Here is a 21,187-nt window from a genome sequence, read left to right as displayed (position 1 = left end):
AAATGTTAATGTTTAGACCCCCTTGGTGTGGGCGAGCATTATAATATAGCACCTGTATATAATATGCAAATATTCCAAAAATATTTGATGAAATGTTCTGGAAATTGAAAATACAGTATTAAAATACCAGGATTTCGAATTTGATGTTGAAAAAGCAATTTTTTTTGTGGTATTACTTCTCCAAAATAGAAAATTGACGTTTGATGAAAAAACAGAAAAAAAATATTCAGAAAATGAGAGATCAGTTAAATTACAAATTTTATGTGTCAAATTTATATGCAAACGAATTTCCAGACAAATTTCATCCCGCTTTATTTCATCTACGAATCCAACATCCCATTGAAAATCCATTTTTTATTTTTTTGTACCTCAAAAAAACAAGAGTGCCATTTTCACCGATTTTTTTTTCCCCATAACTTTTTTGATTTTAAATAAATTTATAAGATATCTTTATTAGTATAGTTTTTTTTTTTTTTTTTTTTTTTTGAAACATTGATAATTAAATTTATTATTCAATGCATCACCCTATTTAGTCTCCTTGAGCTCTAAAAAACAATTTTTTTTATTGGGTGTAGAATATATATGACCCCCAAATGGACAACCGCGTCGTAGCCTTACCAAGTTCAAAAGAGGTACCCATGCAAAGTTTCAGCCTCATTCAAACTGTATAATATATCATTATGTTATATCCAGATTTATGTGCGTATATGTTAAGATTTGAATAAATATAAACGCTGGCATATTGAAATGAATTTAGTTTGTTTTTATAAGTACAAAGATTTTATTTAGACAAAGGTACTCATCCATTTCCCAACATATTGTTATTTTTTGTTTCTCATAATCTTAATATTAGTCTCTTCTTCTTGAGGAAGAGACACGTCATATGAATGGATAAAAGTATTATTGTATTGAGTAATTACGTGTCAATTATGTGGTCATAAAAATCGGGCAGTAACATTGAGGATTTCTTCGGGAGCTGTCTTCTATTTAATTAAAGAAAAATTAGTATTTTTGCCGGCGCCTAATTACTCCGGGCACTAACGCCAGTATAATATATATCCATCATCTTATCATTATTTCAATGACGACATTTTGGCTATCATATAGAAATACAAATGTATAGCTACGCTTTTAATAAATTATTACAATGCAATATTATAATACAGTATCGAATAAAATATCAGATAATATTTTAATATTATGAAATACTTATATGTAATTCAGTTTAAAAAATGTTGATAAATAATATGACAGTGATAGTCTGGGATTACTTAAGACATAAACGACAGTTGGTGTTATTGTCTTATGTGGCGAACTACCAAATGAGCTTGGACCTTTTTTATGTTTCTTTTGGAAGAAAAGTTGCATTATACCCCCTATAAAGGTAACGATATGCTAACGCTATGGAGACAGAACTAATTCGGTCCAAGTTTAGTCTCGACCGATGTCATTAATTCATTTGAAATTAACTTCAAAAAGAGACTTTTTTTTAGAAAATAAATTTAACACATTTACATTGTTTAGAAAAGGAATTTCATTTATGCATCACTATATTTCAAAACGATTAAATTTTGGTCCACGGTTTGAGACCGCGCTCTAGACCGTCCATAGCTAATATGGATAAAAAATTAATTGTATTCTATTGTAAGATGTTGATGTTTCTGCTTCTTTTCCCTTAATCATTGTTCTAAACATTAATTTGGTAGAATTATAATGAGTTATATTGCAGCTGTAATACAGTCTCACAAACACAAAAGTATGCCTACAATATATTTAGTTTTCAACTGTTAATGTTTTTAGTTCTTTTCTCCTAATCAATGTTCTGAACGTTGATTGGTTGAATTCAAATTAGCTTTTGTTAAGTTGTGAAAAATTCCCAACAATTATTGCATAATAATATCATAGTTAAGAAGAATTGGCTAAATACTACAAACTGATTTTGGGCCTTTTCTTCTGTTTCTTTTCGGAGGAAAGCTGCATCATACAATAACGGTAATATCCCAAACCTCCTTTATGTCTGCATTACATCATGAATATGTTCTTAGAAGTATTTTTTTTTAAATGAGCTTGAGAGTTTGTTCATTTCACTGTATGACGATAATGATTTATGGATATTTAGAAGGTATCATCCGTTTTTTAGTGTGTCTGATATAACGAACCGATAAAGAAATGTCGTGAGGGGACTCCTTCTTATCTTCTACAGCCCCTCCAGCCAGCAGACCCCCTTCCATTTGAATCTGTTTCGGAGTTCATAGTCGAGCACATGCAAGGAAACTCCAAGGCTAGAGAACATTTTTATTTTTAACATGATTACGCTTGAATAGGAAGCTGCGCACAAATAGATAGGTGTTACATAATAATATATTATATATGTGTGTATATCTCAACACATACAGGCAATAAATGTAGTGTTTATGTCTAATTGAGGTGTTTCCGAATAAAACTTTAAACGCACAAAACAATTTTTTATCAAGTGTAATAATTTTCAGATTTGTTTGTATCCATCTGCAAATGGGCTGAAAATTATTGGCCTTAACAAAGACTTTTATTTATTCTTTTTGCTTCTTTTAAATTATTAGTATTATTTTGTATTTTTTATTAATATAATAGAGTCCCCATAACACTTTTTAAGTTATTGCTCAGCTTGAGTTGTATTTTTTCCCATTCAGAAGCAGTCTACATTTATAAGCAAAACTGTTGTTGATCCATTGTTTTGGAAAGAACAAAAGGAGCGTATCACTGTGTGCAATAACTCATAAAATAAAGAACAAATTTCCACGAAATTTTGACAGCTGTCTTTGAAGGTTGATACTACTGAAAGTGAGGTGAAGTAAAGAATAGTGGGTTTATATCAATTCAGTGCTTTCTTGTGTCGGCGATTACGATATAATGCAGCTGTCTGAAAATGTCTTTTTTTTTCCAGTCAAAATTTTCGTTGTATCAACAAACTTTACGGAAGTTTTGGGCATCATAGCAACAGCTACTCCAGATATAAAGAAGATTGAATTTACAGATTAGGAGCGGTGTTTCGCCTTGACGATGATATTTGTCCACAACAAAAAGAAAATTTCAAATAGAGAGGTTTCGAATGTGACTAGAGTCCAAATCCGGATCGTGCAAAAGATTTGTAAGGCTTTTTTGATCCTAGATCGTCATTAACTGGAAAAAAGTCGACCCGGAAATCATCCAAAAAGTTCAGACCATGATCAATGATGACCCACCCAGAACCTTCAATCCCATTGTTAAGGATTTAGGGACGAATAAAGTGACCGTAAGAACCTGCATGTTGGAGGACCTGGAATACAAGAGCAACAGGATGAAAACTGGACGTGAAATAATAAATAAAAAAGAAGTATTTTCTTTTCTAATCACTAAATTTAGTTTTTTTTCTTTTCGCAGATCTCATCTTTAATACTGAGACATCAAAAAGACTGATTTAGTTGACAAGCAAAATGTAAAATAGACATTACTAATTAGTGTTGGATCGGTCGTTCTTCCCCTTTTCACCCTTTTTTATTGGTTCGATCTTTCTTACAATTCAATGGTCCCAAGGACAGATATATTGGTCTTTCAGTCCTATCGTCCTAGCTAAGATTGAAAAATATAAGAAAGAAGAAAATAATTAATGATAGATAGTCATAAAATAATACGTTTAAGTCACATAGCCCCTACTTTTAACTTCAGTTATCTTGTCTCATTCAAAGATATTATGAATTATGATTAAACAAACAGCGACTCAAATGATTAAGTCAGTAATAATAAAGTCATTTCCGCTGTTTTAGTTTCCATAAAATACCGATAAGGACCAGTCCTATGGCTCACAAATTTTACTAGTACCAGACTGATAGGACTACAGTCTTTTTAAAATATATATAAGTGGGATAACTAATTAGTAAAAAAAGATACCACTTTGAAAAGATTTAGTGTACAAATACATCAAGTACCAAATATTTTGTTTTCATGAACAATTCAAGTGATTATTCATTTAAAACTCTAGTCCTTGTGCTCATTTTTTTCTTACAAAATTGTCAACTCTACTCATCAGTAGCTTTGGTCTTTATAATTATGACCTATAAATAACCAGGAGTCAATAAAATACCTACTACGCATGTATACCTAGTTCCAAAAAAATTCCCTAATTCAGATATCCACTGAATATTCATTTAATTGTGGTTGTGCAAAAAACAGAGGATAATCTGAGGTATAATGAGCAACTATGTAAGCCATATCCAAAGATACATTTGTTGTATGTACTAAGTATATATTTTCTAATGATGCAATTAAGAAATATCTCATGAATAAATTCATCCATTCTACAATTTCCTAATTTCGGCCGATTTACAATAAAATTGTTTTGAATTTAATTCTATGCGAAGTTGTACATAAATTAATGATAATCCTTAATTGCTGAATCCATTCATAGATAATAATATGCCTTACTCACCAAACAAACAAGAATTTATAGATAATAATATCCCTTACTCACCAAACAAACAAGATCCGTTTCTCCATTATCAGCGTAAAGAAACAGTAATCCGGGGTGGGGTGTCTGCAGGATAATATAATGGTGTTAAAAGTTAATTTTTTTGGAAAAAATTAAATTTCAAATATTAAATTTTGTGGAAAAAAATCTCAAAAATACATAGCTACTCATAGCAAATTTTATTTTTGGAAAAAAAAATTTAAATCCACATTTATTCACAAAAAATAAGATGTTTTTGAATAAATTTCAACTATTAAATTCTTTGCTCTGCTGCATAATTTCCCCGAATCACAAAAAAAATGATAGTAATAAGAAAAAATTATTTAATTTGAGGGAGGGGGCTTCAGCTCCCCCCCCCCTTTGGACGCCCCTGCAATACATAAATAATTAAATTGATCCTACCAAATTATTCGCTCTAGGGCAGGTGTATAAGATTTAATATCACTAATAGGTAGAGTTGAGGACTTTGTAATGGAAAAACTACATTTATAATTTAGAAAAGAAAATACGGTTGTTGCGTGTGCTCGTTCTTCTTTTTTGTTCACTATTTAATCATTCGTGATATCGTAAAAGAAGAATTATTTTTTATCTTTAGTTTAAATTCATTTAAAAATTAATAATAGAATATATATATTATCAGAATGTAAATATTTTTATAGTATTGTACCAGCACTAATGATATTTTAAATGTAGAATGTTGGTTGTCATGTAACAGACAACAAATCTTTACAAGGATCTTAATTTAGGTGCACAGTATGTCTTGTTCCCGCCTTCTCATTGCGCTCCTATACAAATACAATGTCCAGTTAAGGCATTGAATTGGACCATTGGTAGCGATGTAAATCGTGAATATATATTTTAGCTAACCCGGTTTTTTAGGAATTGCTTATCTGAAGAATGAATTTTCTTTTCCATAGCTGTTGTTATTATTATTCAATTCCTGATTAGTGAGCTTCCTCTCCTTAAGCGATTCAATTATATTCCAAACCTGATTGAACATTCGTATGTGCTCATTAAACACGAAGAGCAAACTTTTAGGGTTTGTTGCGGAGTTATATATAATTGTAAATCCTGGTTGGACTCAGAGTAGAATTGAAGATTGACAGCGGAGAAGTTCTAGTGAATTTCCTTGGTTGTTTTTTCTATTCTCCCCTCTTCAAATGTGATTGAGCTGATGTTATGAAATGCCATAACAGCTAAGCTGCTCTTCCAACAAAACATATCAAATAATGAGAGTTGTATTTAAATAGACTCCTCCTTTCTTGATAGTATTGATAAAAGCCAACTTATTATAAATATGAGGACTCACAAAACATACGTCTCGCTTCCACTTTTTCCTCGCACTCTTTTTTTCCTTACAAAAATATCAACTATACTCGTAGTTGAGGCACTCATCGAGGCAACACAAATGCAAAAGTCTCATTAACCTGTATGTTGTGTCTACTATTTTTTTATTTATTTGCCAAATAAATTGAAGAACAAACATAACAAAACTTTTTATAAGTATTTTGTTTCCATGAAAAAGCTTTTGGTAAAAAATATAATATATTTACGTACTAAACACTGAATGGGTTAAAATCAAATTTGTCAAAGACAGATGCTGCAGTGAGAAATGGAGAATTGGCTCACTAAAAAGTGGGGAATAGGGGGGAAAAGGTTAAGAATTTAGATAGTTCACCTTAATTTGTCTATTTACCCCCACCCCCTCCGCCTAGAAAAACCAACGTACCTTCAGATCCAAAATCTTTTTGTTTTTTGAATACTTGTGTCAATATAAAATAACTATCATAATTTTTCTTTGTATCTATGCCAAGTTAGATCTAGTCATTACGTCATTGACAATGCAATCTTTTTTAAATCTGGATTTTTATATATGAAATAATTAAGCAGAAATATAAGTAGATCAAAATGACTCCTTAAGCCCTTTACATATAAGTATAAAACATCAAATATCTTCTTAAAACAAAACATTTGAATTATCTCAGTATTGGACATTGTGTATGAATAAATTTACCGTAACTGAATTGAAAAATGTATACCAGAGATCAGCAACCCACGGCTCTTTTATCATGATGCTGATGCAACTCTGGGGTGGGGTTCAGTAAATTGTTACACAAGCCGAAAAGATAGATTTGTGTCCATATTAAAACTCTTGACAGATGTTCTCGAAGAAGTTGACTGTCAAAAAGTCATAATTTATCAAAATAACAAATGTTGTGGTTAAGAACTCGTGGCGTCACTTTCCCCCTAAAAATATCTGAAGCCCCAAAAAAAATTTAATTATATTTCATATATATTTATAATTATGTTTTTGGCGTTCACGGAAGGAAATTCAAAACGGTCATACAGATCAGTCTGAAATTTAGCGAGTAAACGTAGAAACAAAAACCAAGCATGCTCATATGATATTTTTTATACAGTCTTTGCTCCATTTTAGGTGTTAAAGAGTATTAACGACTCACTGTGTTTTCTTTTCCGTGGTAAACGGGTACAAATGGCTCTTTGAGTGTAAAAAGTTGCCGACCCCTGATCAAGACGTAGGTTATTTATATCATTTGCTCAATCACTCAATTCCTCTCCACTGACTTCACTCCACTGTCCTTAATTAGATATTCCATTTCATAACAATGAATCAATCAATATTTCCTTTTCAAAATGTTATTTGTGTGTAAGAATCATTCAGACATGGTAACAAGTCACCCATGATCTATTTGCAAGTCATATGTGAGCCTCTAAGTCATAACCAGAGATAAGATTTATGTAAGAGCGGGAGGGAAAAGTGGGAGCGAGACAAATGGTAGACCTGAATTAAGATCTTTTTTTCTAGCGGCGGGCCTAATAGAAGTACAGGGCTGTAACATAGGTTTTGAAATATTAGCTTGAGCTGAATGTGAGTATAGAAAAAACAAAACGTTTGTACATATGTCATGAATAAAGAAATATAAAACATATCTTAGAAAGTGGGAATGGCTTTCTAGTTGGTTATCAAAAAATGTTTTTTTTAATTTTCTAAAGCTGTTCTAAATCTTTAATAACTAACTTTTGAAGAGGGAACATCTAAGCATAAAGTTATAACTAGTATGTGTGATCATAAAGGACAAAGAATAACAATGAGGGTTTGCTTCGAAGTTATAAATATAAGTCTTTGCTGGACTCAGAGGAGAATTGAAGATCGACATTGGAGTGGATCTAACCTATATGCCCTTCCTATATATGTAGTGGGATTTGTACTTATTTCTTTCCACTCACGGCAGCCTGCATCTGATAAAATAAAACGTAGTTACAGCTAAGCTGCTCTCCTTCCAAAAATTCTTCAAATTGTCAGCATAATCACGTCATTATTATTATTATTATTTTTTTACATATCCGTGAGACATATTTTATGCATCGCTACTTGTTAATAACAGTTGTCTGTTATATGATTTCAGGGAGGCAAAAAAATAATTTACTGCTTTATAGAGAGGAACCTTTAACATTTAAATGAGTATTAGTGCAGCGAAAATATTAGAGTTATATTTAAATTCATTCCTTTATTTTTTATTATTCATTTTTAAAACAATTGACAACAAAGATCTTACTTCAGAGGGAGAAGTTAACACCACAACGACCTATTAAGTAATGAACAAAAATAAGAAAGAACACATGCAACAACCGTTTTTCCTTTCTAATCAATCAACTTTTTTTTTCTTTCTTTTTTTGTTTGTTTATGATATACATCATATTTAATGTAATATACCTTTTTTCACCGTGGAGAAATCCAATTTCTCGAAATTTATTAAGAAATATGCAGATAGAACCGTCTGTAGTAGAAATACTCTACATAGATTAACTAAGGGCGTCAGCAAGGATGTAATCTTCAAAATTAAAATTAAAGGGAAAATTGGAAATAAGAATATTTTCATAGCTGTTGATGAGACTAAAGACAATCAGGAACGATCAATGAGAGCTATATTGGCGTGTCCTTATCTAATCAACTATTACTATTGCAAATTTGTCGTTCAGAGTATTCAACACACTCTTGGTTTGGACTTTGTTGAAAATAAATTTAAAGTTTTCATCACACATGGAGCGTACTGTAAAAAAAAAAGTGGGCGGAGGTATCAAAAAACGCTACCTTCAATTGAAACATATTATTTGTGTAACTCATTGACTCCATAACGTGGCTGAACTTGCACGTAAAGAATTCTTAAAGACAAGCGAGCTTTATTCAGAAGTAAAAAAAAAAAATTGAATGCGGGGAAAAAAAACCCACTGAACTTCACTGCTTCTTACCAAATTCCCTTACCTCCAGCACCTATCTTCACCCGGTAAGGAACTTAGATAAAAACAGTTGATTACTATTTCAAGAACTTGCTAGTAATCAGGGAATATTTAGGTGTAGCCATTAAAAAACCAAATTAAATACATTTTTAGATGAAAATCCAGTGTACAACGTTTTGCGAGACCTAGCAAATTCTGAGGAGACAATTTACAGAAACATACCTATAGTAAATTGTGACTAAGAGATAATTTTCAGCATGTTAAGAGCCATACATACCAAAATAAGGTCGTGTGTATGACTAAATAGTGTCAAAAACATGCTAATTATAAAATGGAATATTGAAATATTGGATTCGTAAGAGTAAGTATTTATCAAATAACTTTTTTTAGGAATAAATTACATTTATATGTACCTTAGTAAGTTCCTTAGCCTTGGAGTGGGGTTAAAGACCTTAATAAACTGTACGTGTATTACACAGGATCATTGATTCTAGACTACAAACAATTAAGATCTCTGAAGAGCAGGTGGGGTTCCGAAAAATGGACGGGTGATCTATCAATAACATGCTTCTGAAAGGCGTTGTTGCTCATAGCAAGAAAAATGGTAAAACACTTTCTTTGGCGTGGAATGTCAGGTACTTTATTCACTATGGTGATGGAGTCTGTGTTTCATGATTGGGAAACGCACCGTACGAGATTGGGATCTCTGGTACAGAATGATGTATACTAATGATACTATCCTAATATGTAACAACCTTAAAAGCCTTCAGGTCTACTTAGAATCTTTTGAAATTGCAGCAGCTAAAGTTGGTCTAGCATTGAATAGTAATAAGTCGGGTCTGTTGTCTATCATAGAAGGGAATAAAGAAGGCCTCATGTACGTTAACTTCTCCCATATACTCACTAGTTCGGATGGTACTCTCAAAAATATGGAACTAAATTATTTCTACAAGTAGCTATACACTACTCTAGATTTGGGCAACAAAGAGTGGATATAATCAATAATCTAAAATTGCGTCTCAGAGAATCGATAATGCAATTATTTCAAATAAATAACGCTTACACATCCTTAAAAGCAATGTAATAACACGGTATCTCTATGCAGTGATAAAATCCAAGATTATCAAGAGAGACTGTAAGGATTGTAATGCATTCACTAGTGAAGAGTAACTGCGAACTGTGGACTGCCTTACCTTTTTGCAGAAATTTTAATAAAGTATAATACCACTGTGGTACATGAGAAGACCACATTCCAAGAACTCTTCAAGGCCAACCTAATTAACTCGGTGGACACAAAAGGTAAGGATTATGCCCTTCCGGGTAAGGGAATCACAACTTTCTCGAAGACAATACATTAAACATGAACAATACAGAGTTCAAAAGGATTGTACAAATCATGGCAGGCAACGTGGCAACCAAGTCTTAAACTAATCGATATAAGGTAATTCCAAAGAATAAAAATACAAAAGCTGTGGTGACAGGGTTAAACATCCTGAAAACATGCCCACGCACACAAGGCTTCCGCATAGAGAGATAGGATAAATTAGTTGACTACTTAGACTTGAAGTTACACCGGCCAGGAGTGCAGGTTCTTAAAAACCAAGTATACAAAGTAGGGGAGACAACATTAAAACCAGATCTTGTATTAGTCAAAGAAGGGAATGTGCACATCTTGGGCACAATAATTGTTGGGAATACAACTGACTTAGTCTCTGCCATTAGTGTATAAAGGAAAAATTCTTTGTCAAATGACTTACTAGGTTCTATTAAGCTAAAACACTTTCTGGAGAATGAAGGGATAGGCGAAGTAGGAGGGATTGTCATGAATTGAATGGAATGAATCCTACTCGCCAAATCGAATGAGCTACTTAAGAGATTTGGCATGTCTAAAAAGGAAATTGATATCATGGTAGTCAGGCCCATGAGTGACTCATTTAAGCTTTGGGCAGCGGAACGTCAAAGACCGGACCACCTAGACAGGTTTTAACCCCTCTTAAATAAGTTTTGGTTTTTGTAAGTTGTAAATAATATTTTGCTTTTACCTAGTTGTCTATATTATAAACATCCTAATTTTATATTTCAATATTTGAACAACTATATTTTTCACATATTGGTCCTTATGGCCTTTGGGAGGAACTATGTTGTTTTCTTTAGTGTGGCATCAGGCTAGAATCAGATAGATTTGTGGATAGTAATTGAAATGCAAAATTATCGTTCTTTTGATTGTTTTTCTTTTGGTTTACCCTCTAATTTGATTAACTTTATATTTAATTAAGTATTTTCCTTGTCACTAGATCCATTTCTAGCCTTTCTTCTACTGAATTTATGGAATTAAATTCCTAAACGGCAGTCCCTTACTCATGATGTGTTTAATTTTGATTTAACTTCTTAATCAAATCTGCGTCGTTCAATGAGATTAATGCCGCTTTGCTTTGCCTTTAAAATAGACAATTCAGGTGGGATGCATGTGTGTTTTTTCTCTTTCTTTTTTAGCCTAAGTAATGCTATATGGGATATATGGACTAATGAAGTATATTGTGCTGAATAAATAACTTAATCAATAATTATTTTTGATATTAATTTGTGTAAATTTTTCCATGTATTGTAGAACCCATTTTGTGTGTTTATTTTTATGTGCAATCCTACATTGTGTGTCTGCATTGCGATCAAATTTACACACTCTTGGTAATTATTCTGAAGTGCTACATGAGTTGGACATTCGTATCATGTGCACATCCTCTTACAATTAATATAAGGATCTAGACTTTTGATCTATGTAATTTAAACATTTTCAGGTCGACAACTAAATAATCAATGTATCTCATTGAACATTAAAGAGTTTTTAAACTTAATAACTCAATTTGCTATATGAACACGCGAATAGAAGTGACCTTCTAGGACAATTGAAGCGTCTTTATATAAGCAAATGAACAATAGTGTTTTACCCTGGAATGACAGGAATGAATTGCATTGTGATGCCACATTGATTTCGAACTCTAAACGACATGAAATTACAACTCATCAAGGCCTTCGGGTTTTTTTTAAAAATTTTATTGAATTGTGTCATTAATTTTTCTATTTTTACTATGTATATATTTAATTATTATATGATTCTACTTGTTTAACGAAAATAAACGTAGGGGGAAGAATCAAAACTGAATTCAGTTAGGTCCCATTAAAATTTTGGGATGTGATTGTAAAAAGCTTTTTTCTATGTTTTAATCCTACCCACTTTAAATAAATGAAACTAGGAACCCTTCTCCCTATGAATTTGAAATTTTTGTTAGTTTTCACCCACTTATCTAGATTAGGAACTGAATTCAGCCTTTGTTTCCTACTCCTCAAAATAGGAGAAGAAGCAGAGTTGACTTTCAATAATTTCAAAGAAGGAGCTATGGACGGAGGTGTAGATATGATAAGTTATTATATTATTTATATGAAGAAATAGCCAAAATTTCTTCATATAAATAATAAAATGGCTAATATATTCGACGAGGGATCAACAAGAAAATATATTCCTATTCTTTTGGAAACGGAGCATCCGTATAGAATAAGTATAACTCATTACTTGTGTATTTATGAAAAAGAATAAATTATGAAATAGCCATCACCTAACAAGGGATAAGAGGGAATCGACAACTGACAGCAAAATACATATGATATTTTTGTGTTAGCGAGATAACGCCTTGCTAGAACCAATAAATTCATCTAGCAAGCTAATATGAAAATGAGTTCGAACTAGTTGTTCTATTTAAATAATCTCCTGTATCCATAGAGTCCGCAAAACTGACTATAGATAGAAAAAATATAGATACAAAACTGTCTCCATAAAGCCTGGGAACCCACTCATTTATCTATATTTTAATAAAATGAAATTTTAATTATTTACAAATATGAAAAATATACAATAGCTACGGACCACTTATTAAAAAATAATAAAAAATACAATCAGTTATCATTTAATAAATATATATTTCAAATCCAAATTAATATCATAGAACTCATTTCTTCTCAGATCTCAACCTTTTCACCTTATCCGAAACATTGTTTGGAATTCAGGGTAATCATTCTTTGGATAAAAGCCACGATCATAAATGGAACTTTCATGGAACAAGGCATCTGCTAGCTTGACGATTTTTTTTTTCCCAATCGGGTGAAGATTAAGACCTTTGGTCAATCTATTTGTATGCATACTTCACAGGTTTTGTTTGCTCGAGACAATATAATTTTTTTACTAGGATAAATTCAGCAATCATTTCTTCAACATCAAACAAAGGACATTTCAAACACTTTTTTCCCAAGAAGTTGTTGTATATGCACTTAAATGTATGCACATATCAAATAATAGAAATAATTTTTTCATATTATTACAAGGGTTGACTGACTATACGCGTATCCAATGTGCAATAAGTGTATAATTTTCTGTTTGACGAATATCCATCAAGCAGTGATGTAACTGTCTCATCACCAGCAGGTGTTATTCCTTCTACAACTTGTTAGAATATTTTTCTCAGAATGTTATTATCTAATTTTGTCAAAGGCGCCAGTACAATACTGTTTTCATATATTTTAGTTAAGCTCTTCATCATCACACAGAGCAAAGTTGGTCTTGGTTAGGCTATCCACTCCCTTTAAAATGGCGTAAAATTTCCCTCCTGCATACTCATACACTTTTACACTAATATGAAAAAAAGATATAAATTTCGTATAAAAGTAAATTGAATTTCTTGCAGCTTACCCATATCCTTCATCCATAATAATGGTCACAATTGTTCCTCTATCGTATCAAATGGTTTGAGCAGATCCCCTTGATGAAAGATCTCCGCTTCCCACGTTATAACACGGGGAGCATCAATGTTCTTTCTGTCTTTGGAGATGCCTCCAAAGTAGGAATGGGTGTCGCTGGCTAACTCGTTGTAGAAACTGAGGAGGGCAAAAAGCTGAGTCAACTTTTTTACTCGAAAGCTCGCTAATGCCAAAATCTCTACGTGAGTAAAGTAAGATTGAAGACATGTTGACGATTGCTCGAGCAGAACTTGTTGCTTTAACTATGACTATGGCAAATTATATTCAGAATGCACTAAAACCAATGGTCTCTCAAATTAAATCTGCAGCGGAACAAAGAGGTAAAGGATTTTGTAAGCCATAGGAAGAACGTATAGTTTGCAAAGTACTCGGCAATCTCTTTGGTGTCGAAGTAAGGTTTTGTCCAGGAGTCCTCAATCCGGCAGATTTGCCTAGGAGAGCGTACTATATGAATGACCTTACTGAAAGAATAGATTTTTGGAAACACGGCCCAAGGTTTCTCTTGGGGAATGCCGTGATAAATGGCCAAAATAGCCACGGCCAACTGAAGTCTCTTATAACAAATGTAAGACTAATGGATCTGATCTGTCGATATATTTTAATCAGATCAGAGCCATGGCTTCTGAAAGCCATAAAGCTATTTTTTTACTAAGTGCCTATAGAGTAGTCTACCTCGGTTATAGATGAACTTATTCGACGATTTTCTAAGTTATCTATAATTAAAGAAGTGTTTATCCAAATAAGGAGATGGGCCTATTCAATCCCTGAATGTATCTAGGGAAGAATTGGAATGGGCAGCAGTTCTTTTAATTAAATTCGAACAAGAAACCAGGCTTGTAAACGAAATCAAAATCCTTAAAGACAACTGCTTTGAGTTTGCAAAACTTAAGATTGTCCCGGGGATCACCTCTTAGGAATCTTCGTGTTTTTTACGACAAAAAATCGGAAGTCATTAAACTTCAGAGCCGATTACACGTGTCTTCTGCTATTGCTTTTGACACTACTAATCATATAATTATACCCAAGGGAACTTTGGCTGATAGACTCGTACTTGATACACATCAACGTTTCTTTCATTGATGACAGAAACAAACGTTCAATACGCTTAAAGCTTGGTATTGGTTCATAGGTAATTATGGATATGTCAAATCTTTAGTTAAGAAGTTATGCAAAGTTCCTAGGTGTCGATATATAAAGTTTGAGTCCCCAAGAATGGTTCCTTTACTTACTATAAGAATGGATAATCCACGTCCATGGCGAAATGTAGGAATTGACTATCTGGAAATGTCCACTTGGAAAGACTCTAGATGAGGAATATAGTATATCTCCGAACATGCCACAGTATGGCAGGAATCTTAACACCATTAACACACCTTCAGATAAGGTGATGGAAAATTACCCTTGTTCTGATATGTGGATCACTAGAAAACGGATATTCAATTCGTTTTAGTCCATATGCCAAAATGAATACTTTCAAGAATTAAGTATCCCTTCAAAGTGGATTAAACAATCTACTCTCCAAGAAAATCTTCAACAAGGGGATGTTGCTCTGTTTAAACCAGACATCCTAGAGAAAAATCAACAGTCGTAGAAATCCACAGCAGTAACCAAGGTGTTGCTTCGACCGTCTCAATAAAACTACCTAGGTCAGACACTGGCAATCCACTAGGCAATTAGCTTTGCTTGAGTCTTTGCAATTTCCCGTCGAGATGGACAATAAGAGTAAAGACTTGGGAAATCTGAATGCAGATAATGGATGTGTAGGAAGTGAGTCCGTCCAGTTCTCTGATAAAGGAGAAACTAATGATACTGACCCAGGCAAGGGGACAATAACAGCAACCTCTAAGACTGTTCTCATACCACCTCAGCGCTTAGAGGATGCTGAAGAGTACTGGTTTGAGATGCATTTCGATTCTTTTCTCATGATAGGGGAGTATATATATATATTTATATATTTTTTTCTTTCTTTCTTTCTTTCTTTCGAGCATGTAATATTAAGTAGTTTTTGAGATTCATTGGACCGATAGTCGAGTTCATTTTTCCGGACTTATACAGTCGGGTGCCAAGTAAAAACTTTGTGGGAAAGTTTGCAACTACTAGTACGATTTTATCAAAGCCTAACGGGTGGATAACGTCATTGGTACCATTAAAGAAATGATACATAATCCCACCTCTGGATAACGAAGAGCACGTTAACGCAGCAACATCTAGGGATCTGCATATTCCCTGAAATGAATTTGTCTTTCATTATGAGACATTTATATCCTTTAAGATCGCTAAACGTCTCATGGGGGAGAGTGTCGCGGAAAATCTATCATTTGAGCATAACATTATGCATTATACCAACCACGTTAGCATCATTAATAATTACAAGTTTGTACTTATCCAAGAATTGTTGCAAGTTTGAACTTGTCCAATTTTATCCTCTTGTCTATTAATGCCAAAAGAGAGAAAGAGTTCTAACTTGACGTGCTATCAAAGGAGTTCTTCACCGTGAATAAATACATAATCCCTTTTTCTCAGTGAGTGCTACTTTGTTGCTATTGAAAGGAAGAAGTCTAATTTGCTTATTTGTATTCAATAAAATAGTATTACTCTCATTACAAACATTGTCGTATTCACTTATTGAGGTAATAATATTTATCCTACTCATTGTTGAAGGCTGCTATTCATACACAAGGTTACAGAAGTAGATTTCCGAATTACACAGAGCAAAAATCTTTACGATGGGCAATCGCAAAAGCATATAACAAGACGGATTTTTCTTTACTATTGAATCAATATATCCAAAGGTAAGGACATGAATATGATTTTTTAACTCTGAAATGGGTTCGATTCGGTTTGCTAAAAAAATATGCGATTTTCTAACCAATGAGCTTCAGCTTCATACCGGGCCATACAACTTGTCCTATTTGATTTTTCTTTGGGAACATGTCTCGAGTAATGTTTTGGTAAACCTAAGGAGTCTCGCTCCCAGCCTTTACACTCCCTCGCTCGATGCCCAGCTCTAACTTTATACACTCCATCCCGTGACTGTTTTTCATGCAGACAGACAGACGACATACAATATTTCCAAATAAATATTAAACCAGGGGCACTCCATCCCGTGAATGTTTTTCATGCAGACAGACAGACGACATACAATTTTTCCAAATTAATATTAAACCAGGGGCACGACACGACATCAATATTACTGATTTTGATAATTTTTGGTTTCCCAGAACAAAAGAACCCTATGCCTGAAATTTTAGACTTATGTGAGAACAAAGGCCCCTTTTCAAAGTACCTCAAAGTTTGGCCCTTTTCGAAGTTCCTCAAAGTTTGTCCCTATTCGAAGGATACTCTAAATTCAGTTGGACAGTCAGAATCAACCGATTTCAAAAATGTTTGCTCTAAATTGTTCACATGAGTAAGTGCTTTAATTTAACTTTTATAAAAAATAATAATATTTATACAAAAAATATCATGCAAACATGATTGCTAAATGTTAAAAATAACGCCCGAGCCAAAGTTCAAGTTTATTTTTTTCTTAAAAGTTTAACCTAATAAAACACTATGACAATGCATACAATTAAAATGGATCCTGGCACGTCCCCAGACATATATTTAGGGAAGGGCTTGATTTTTGGATTTAAAAAAAAAAAATCCAAAAACTATTCAAAATTGCACAGTTGCTCACAAAAATTGAAATTTTTTGGCAAGAAATAAAATCTGAAAGTCCATAGCTGCTTACAAAAATTAAATTTTATGGATAAAACTTTCAAAAACCCACTCCTGCTTACAAAAAGTATAATATTTTAAAAGCACATTTCAAAAACTAAAATATAAATATTAAATTATTGAAAAAAAATTGCAAATATTATTTTTTTTTTCAAAAGTCCACAACTGTTCACAAAAAAAAAATATATATATATATAAAAATTCAAACTATTAAATTTTTTGGAAAAAAAAAAGTTGTAACTATTAAATTTTTTGGGGAAAAATTTCAAAAAGGAAATGTCAAATAATAATTTTTTTCGAAAATACTTTCAAAAATCAACAGCTATTCACAAAGAATGACATTTTTTGAAAAATTCACTGAAAATAAACTATTTATTGGATTTTTTGGAAATGTAGTTATTTGAGAGGGGCTACAGCCTCTCCAGTCCATCCCCTGCCGACGCCTGTGGTCTTCATGAAATCAGCTCCATTTAGGCGGATAATTTGACAAAAGTAATATTTACCGTAATGGTAAATTCCTAATTTTTTTTAAGTTGAAAAATACAACTTTTGTTTATTTTTTACTTCTAACTTTTAACTTCTAAGCACTGTGTTATACCAACTCCATAGTATTTGAAACCCTGCATACTATATAGAATAAAATCAATAATGAAACTTTTTTTCAACGGAGCATTTCCGAAACCGAAAATCAAATATTAACCCTAATAATTTGAAAAATGTTTTTCAAGAGAGAAAGAATAACTTTTATGACGTTTCAGTAGATCAAATATGTCAAGGGAGGAAGGAGAAAAGGATATAAACAAGTACATTTGCTAGAATTACTCCAATGTCGATCCCCAATTCTACTCTAAATCCAAAAAGGACTTACAATTATAACTCACCAACAAATCCTCAGAGATACCCTCCGTTTTTTCATGGGCACACACGAATTTTCAATCAGGTTTTGAATATAATATAATTTATGTAGGAAAAGATGTTCACTACTGAGTAATTAAATAATAATGACAAATGCTAAGGAAAAGAAAACTCATTCTTCAGACTGCCAATTCCAAAATAACGGGCCAGCTAAAAAATACGCCGAATTTTCATCATTATTAGGATCTTGCCTTAATAATAAAACAAGATCAGCCCGCTACTATTTCTACAGTATAATTGCTACACAATAATTAAAAAAGGAAGCTATGTTGCCGCACCACAAAAACATGGGCTGAAAAGTTCTGGGCTTTACTGTTTATTATTATTATTATTCCTTTCATTTTCAGTATGTAGCCACCTTCAAAAAAAGCTGTCAAAATTTTATGAAAAATCCTTTTAGTTTGTTAGTATTTGTGCTTAGAATGAAGCAACTTATGTCATTTCACAAACAATTTCGTGTTTTAATTTTAACCTGCTTCTCGATAGAAAAAAATACCATTGAAACATAAGCAATGGCTTGAAAAGTGTTATGGGACTCTGCTTCATAAAGACAATAATAATTTTAAAAAAACCAATTTTGAAGGAAAAAAAATTGTTTTCTTTGTTAAGCCCAGGACTTTTTAGTCCTCGTGGTATGCAACACAGTTAACTTCATAAGTCGTTATTGTAGGCTGATGTTCATAATTTTGAAACACCCATGACATGAACAACATTTCAATTTTAGATTTGTAAATGAGACAAATCCAGACGGATTTTTTCGTAAAACCGATCCAAACACAATTGTTATTTAGGACCTGTCCAGACCAAACTTCTTTAGTGGACCGAATTACACCGGTCCACTAAAAATCAGACCGGTCTATGATTTTCAGAGTAAAACCTATCTAACTCGTTCATACTACTTAATTTATCAATTAAATATTTTTTAAACCAAAAAGAAGTTAATTGCATTAGAAGGAATCTCTTTGAATACGTCATATATATTATATACCGAGTGTCCAAAAATATGCAATACACTTTTTAAACTAATTTAGCTCGTAACTGATTAAAGTAATCGGAAAAATTCATTTTTTATGAGATTGTATTATGCTTAAAATAGGAGTGTTGTTAGCTTTCATCATTTGTAGGAGGTTATCCCCAAAAATCATCAACACCGTTATATGACTACTTATTTATATAGGTTTACTTTATATATATTAGGGTCCATCAACCTCCCGAAGGTTCGTGGTTTTTGTTATCTATTCTCTTTAATGGGATCCTTCAAGTGTGTGTGCAAAAAATGAGCAAAATTGGAGCTGGCCTATAAGGACCAACAAGGACTTGCATATTTTATTGAGCCATTTAATACATAAAAAAATCTCAACTTTCTTCTTTTTGACTCAAAACTAGTCACGTTTGATATCAAATTAAAGCTCTGGACTAAACAAATTAATTGAACCTAAACAAAATGTAAAAATTATATTTATTACATATAATTTCCGTCTAAAAAGTCATAACAACAAACATGATTAATCTTTTTTACCCAAATTTCGTATATTTTGATTCTTTTTGTGATCATTTTCTACTACTCACAGGACATTTTTATAGTGTTTTCTGTTCCAAAGGCTGATGAAAAATCCGATACGAGGCTTCACTCCTCACTCAGCAGGTTCATTAACTGTATTGATATTGTTAATTATTAACTTTTGCTTCCGGAAAATATTCTTTTTTTTTTATCATGTTTTTTTTTTTTTTTTTTTTTTTTTTCAAAAACGCCATATTTAGGTTTATGAGATTTATTGTAAAGAATAATCCTCATTCATGTGGTATTCTACAGTTGTCTTCTCTGTAATTTTTTCATACGATGGTTTCCCATATGTTGATCCATAGTGGTGTCTTGGATTACAAGGCAATTGGAATGGTTTCATGTCTAGTAAAGAATATGCAAATCTTTGGCACTCTTCTTTATAAACTTTGTTTCCAAACAAAGTCATTATTCCCATTTATGACGTTAAATACCCCAGATGCCTATCAAAAGCATTCAAAGCAACTTTTAAAGAAGTTGCTTTGACATGTTTATAATTTATGAGAGTTTTGTAAATACACAAATCAGACCACGGAGCAGTTAATGCAGAAGGAAGGAAGGAGTTACAGTGTGTATAAACAACCAATTCCTTCAGTTGTGCTTGTTGATGCAGTGTTGTATTAGTTCTTTGATGTTTATATAGTTAGTCCTGTTTGTAGTGAATCATTAAAACATTTTCAGACTGTTAAGCTATGGCTGAGCTTAGTTAAAAAATCGTTTTCTGGATTTTGGATGGAGACAAACCAATGGACGCCTCCCGCAAGTTTGGAGTATCCTGCACCACCGTCTACAGAGCCATGGACATTTACAACGATACTGGAAGCTATGCCAAACGTACTGCAAGAACAGGGTTACTCAAATCTCTATATTCTGAAAGGTTGGTGGAAAATGTGGAAGCTTAAGTGTGGGAAACCCTAAGAATTTCGGTTTGGTAATAGGGGAGTAGATTTTCACCTAATGTGGCCCCTTATACGTATAAAACACTGTTTAAAGGTACCTAAAGAGAAAGTTGGGGTCCAATGAAATCTGGTCAAAACTTTTTGCCGCCGTCTATCCCGAACCTGAACCCCCTGGACTATTTTGTATGAGCACATGTAGAGCAGAAGGTCACAGCTATCCAACACCCAATTAGCAAGTATCTTAAAGAAGGCGTTGACCTCCACTAAAACAGCATCTCTGCCAACAGTCTAAATTCCGCCTCTAAACCCTTCTTTCACCGTGTTAATAGTGAAATATTTGGAAAATAAATAGATGAGACACAAACCAGAGTGGAAAATTATACATTTAACAAAAATCTGACATTATCTTTTTCTGATATATAGCCAATGTGGAATTGATTTATTCTATTTGGCATCATAGATAAAGGCAAGCCTCTTACAAAAGGATTAATAATTATTACGAAGGAAGTACAGGTCAATGGCAGTCCACTCGTCGTCGGAGGC

The 21,187-nt window shown here is 32.7% G+C and overlaps 1 long non-coding RNA gene across 1 annotated transcript; it reads left to right on the top strand.

Annotated features, from left to right (window-relative positions):
- The first annotated feature begins 2,490 nt into the window (after positions 1 to 2,490).
- Positions 2,491 to 3,741, top strand: LOC121118692 (uncharacterized). Its single transcript, XR_005864536.2, has 2 exons — positions 2,491 to 2,825; positions 2,924 to 3,741. It is a non-coding gene; the product is annotated as an uncharacterized lncRNA (long non-coding RNA).
- The last annotated feature ends 17,446 nt before the right edge of the window (positions 3,742 to 21,187 follow it).

The sequence above is a fragment of the Lepeophtheirus salmonis genome, chromosome 5 (assembly GCF_016086655.4).
Source record: "Lepeophtheirus salmonis chromosome 5, UVic_Lsal_1.4, whole genome shotgun sequence".
NCBI lineage: Eukaryota > Metazoa > Arthropoda > Copepoda > Siphonostomatoida > Caligidae > Lepeophtheirus > Lepeophtheirus salmonis.
This window is presented reverse-complemented; position numbering and strand designations above follow the sequence as displayed.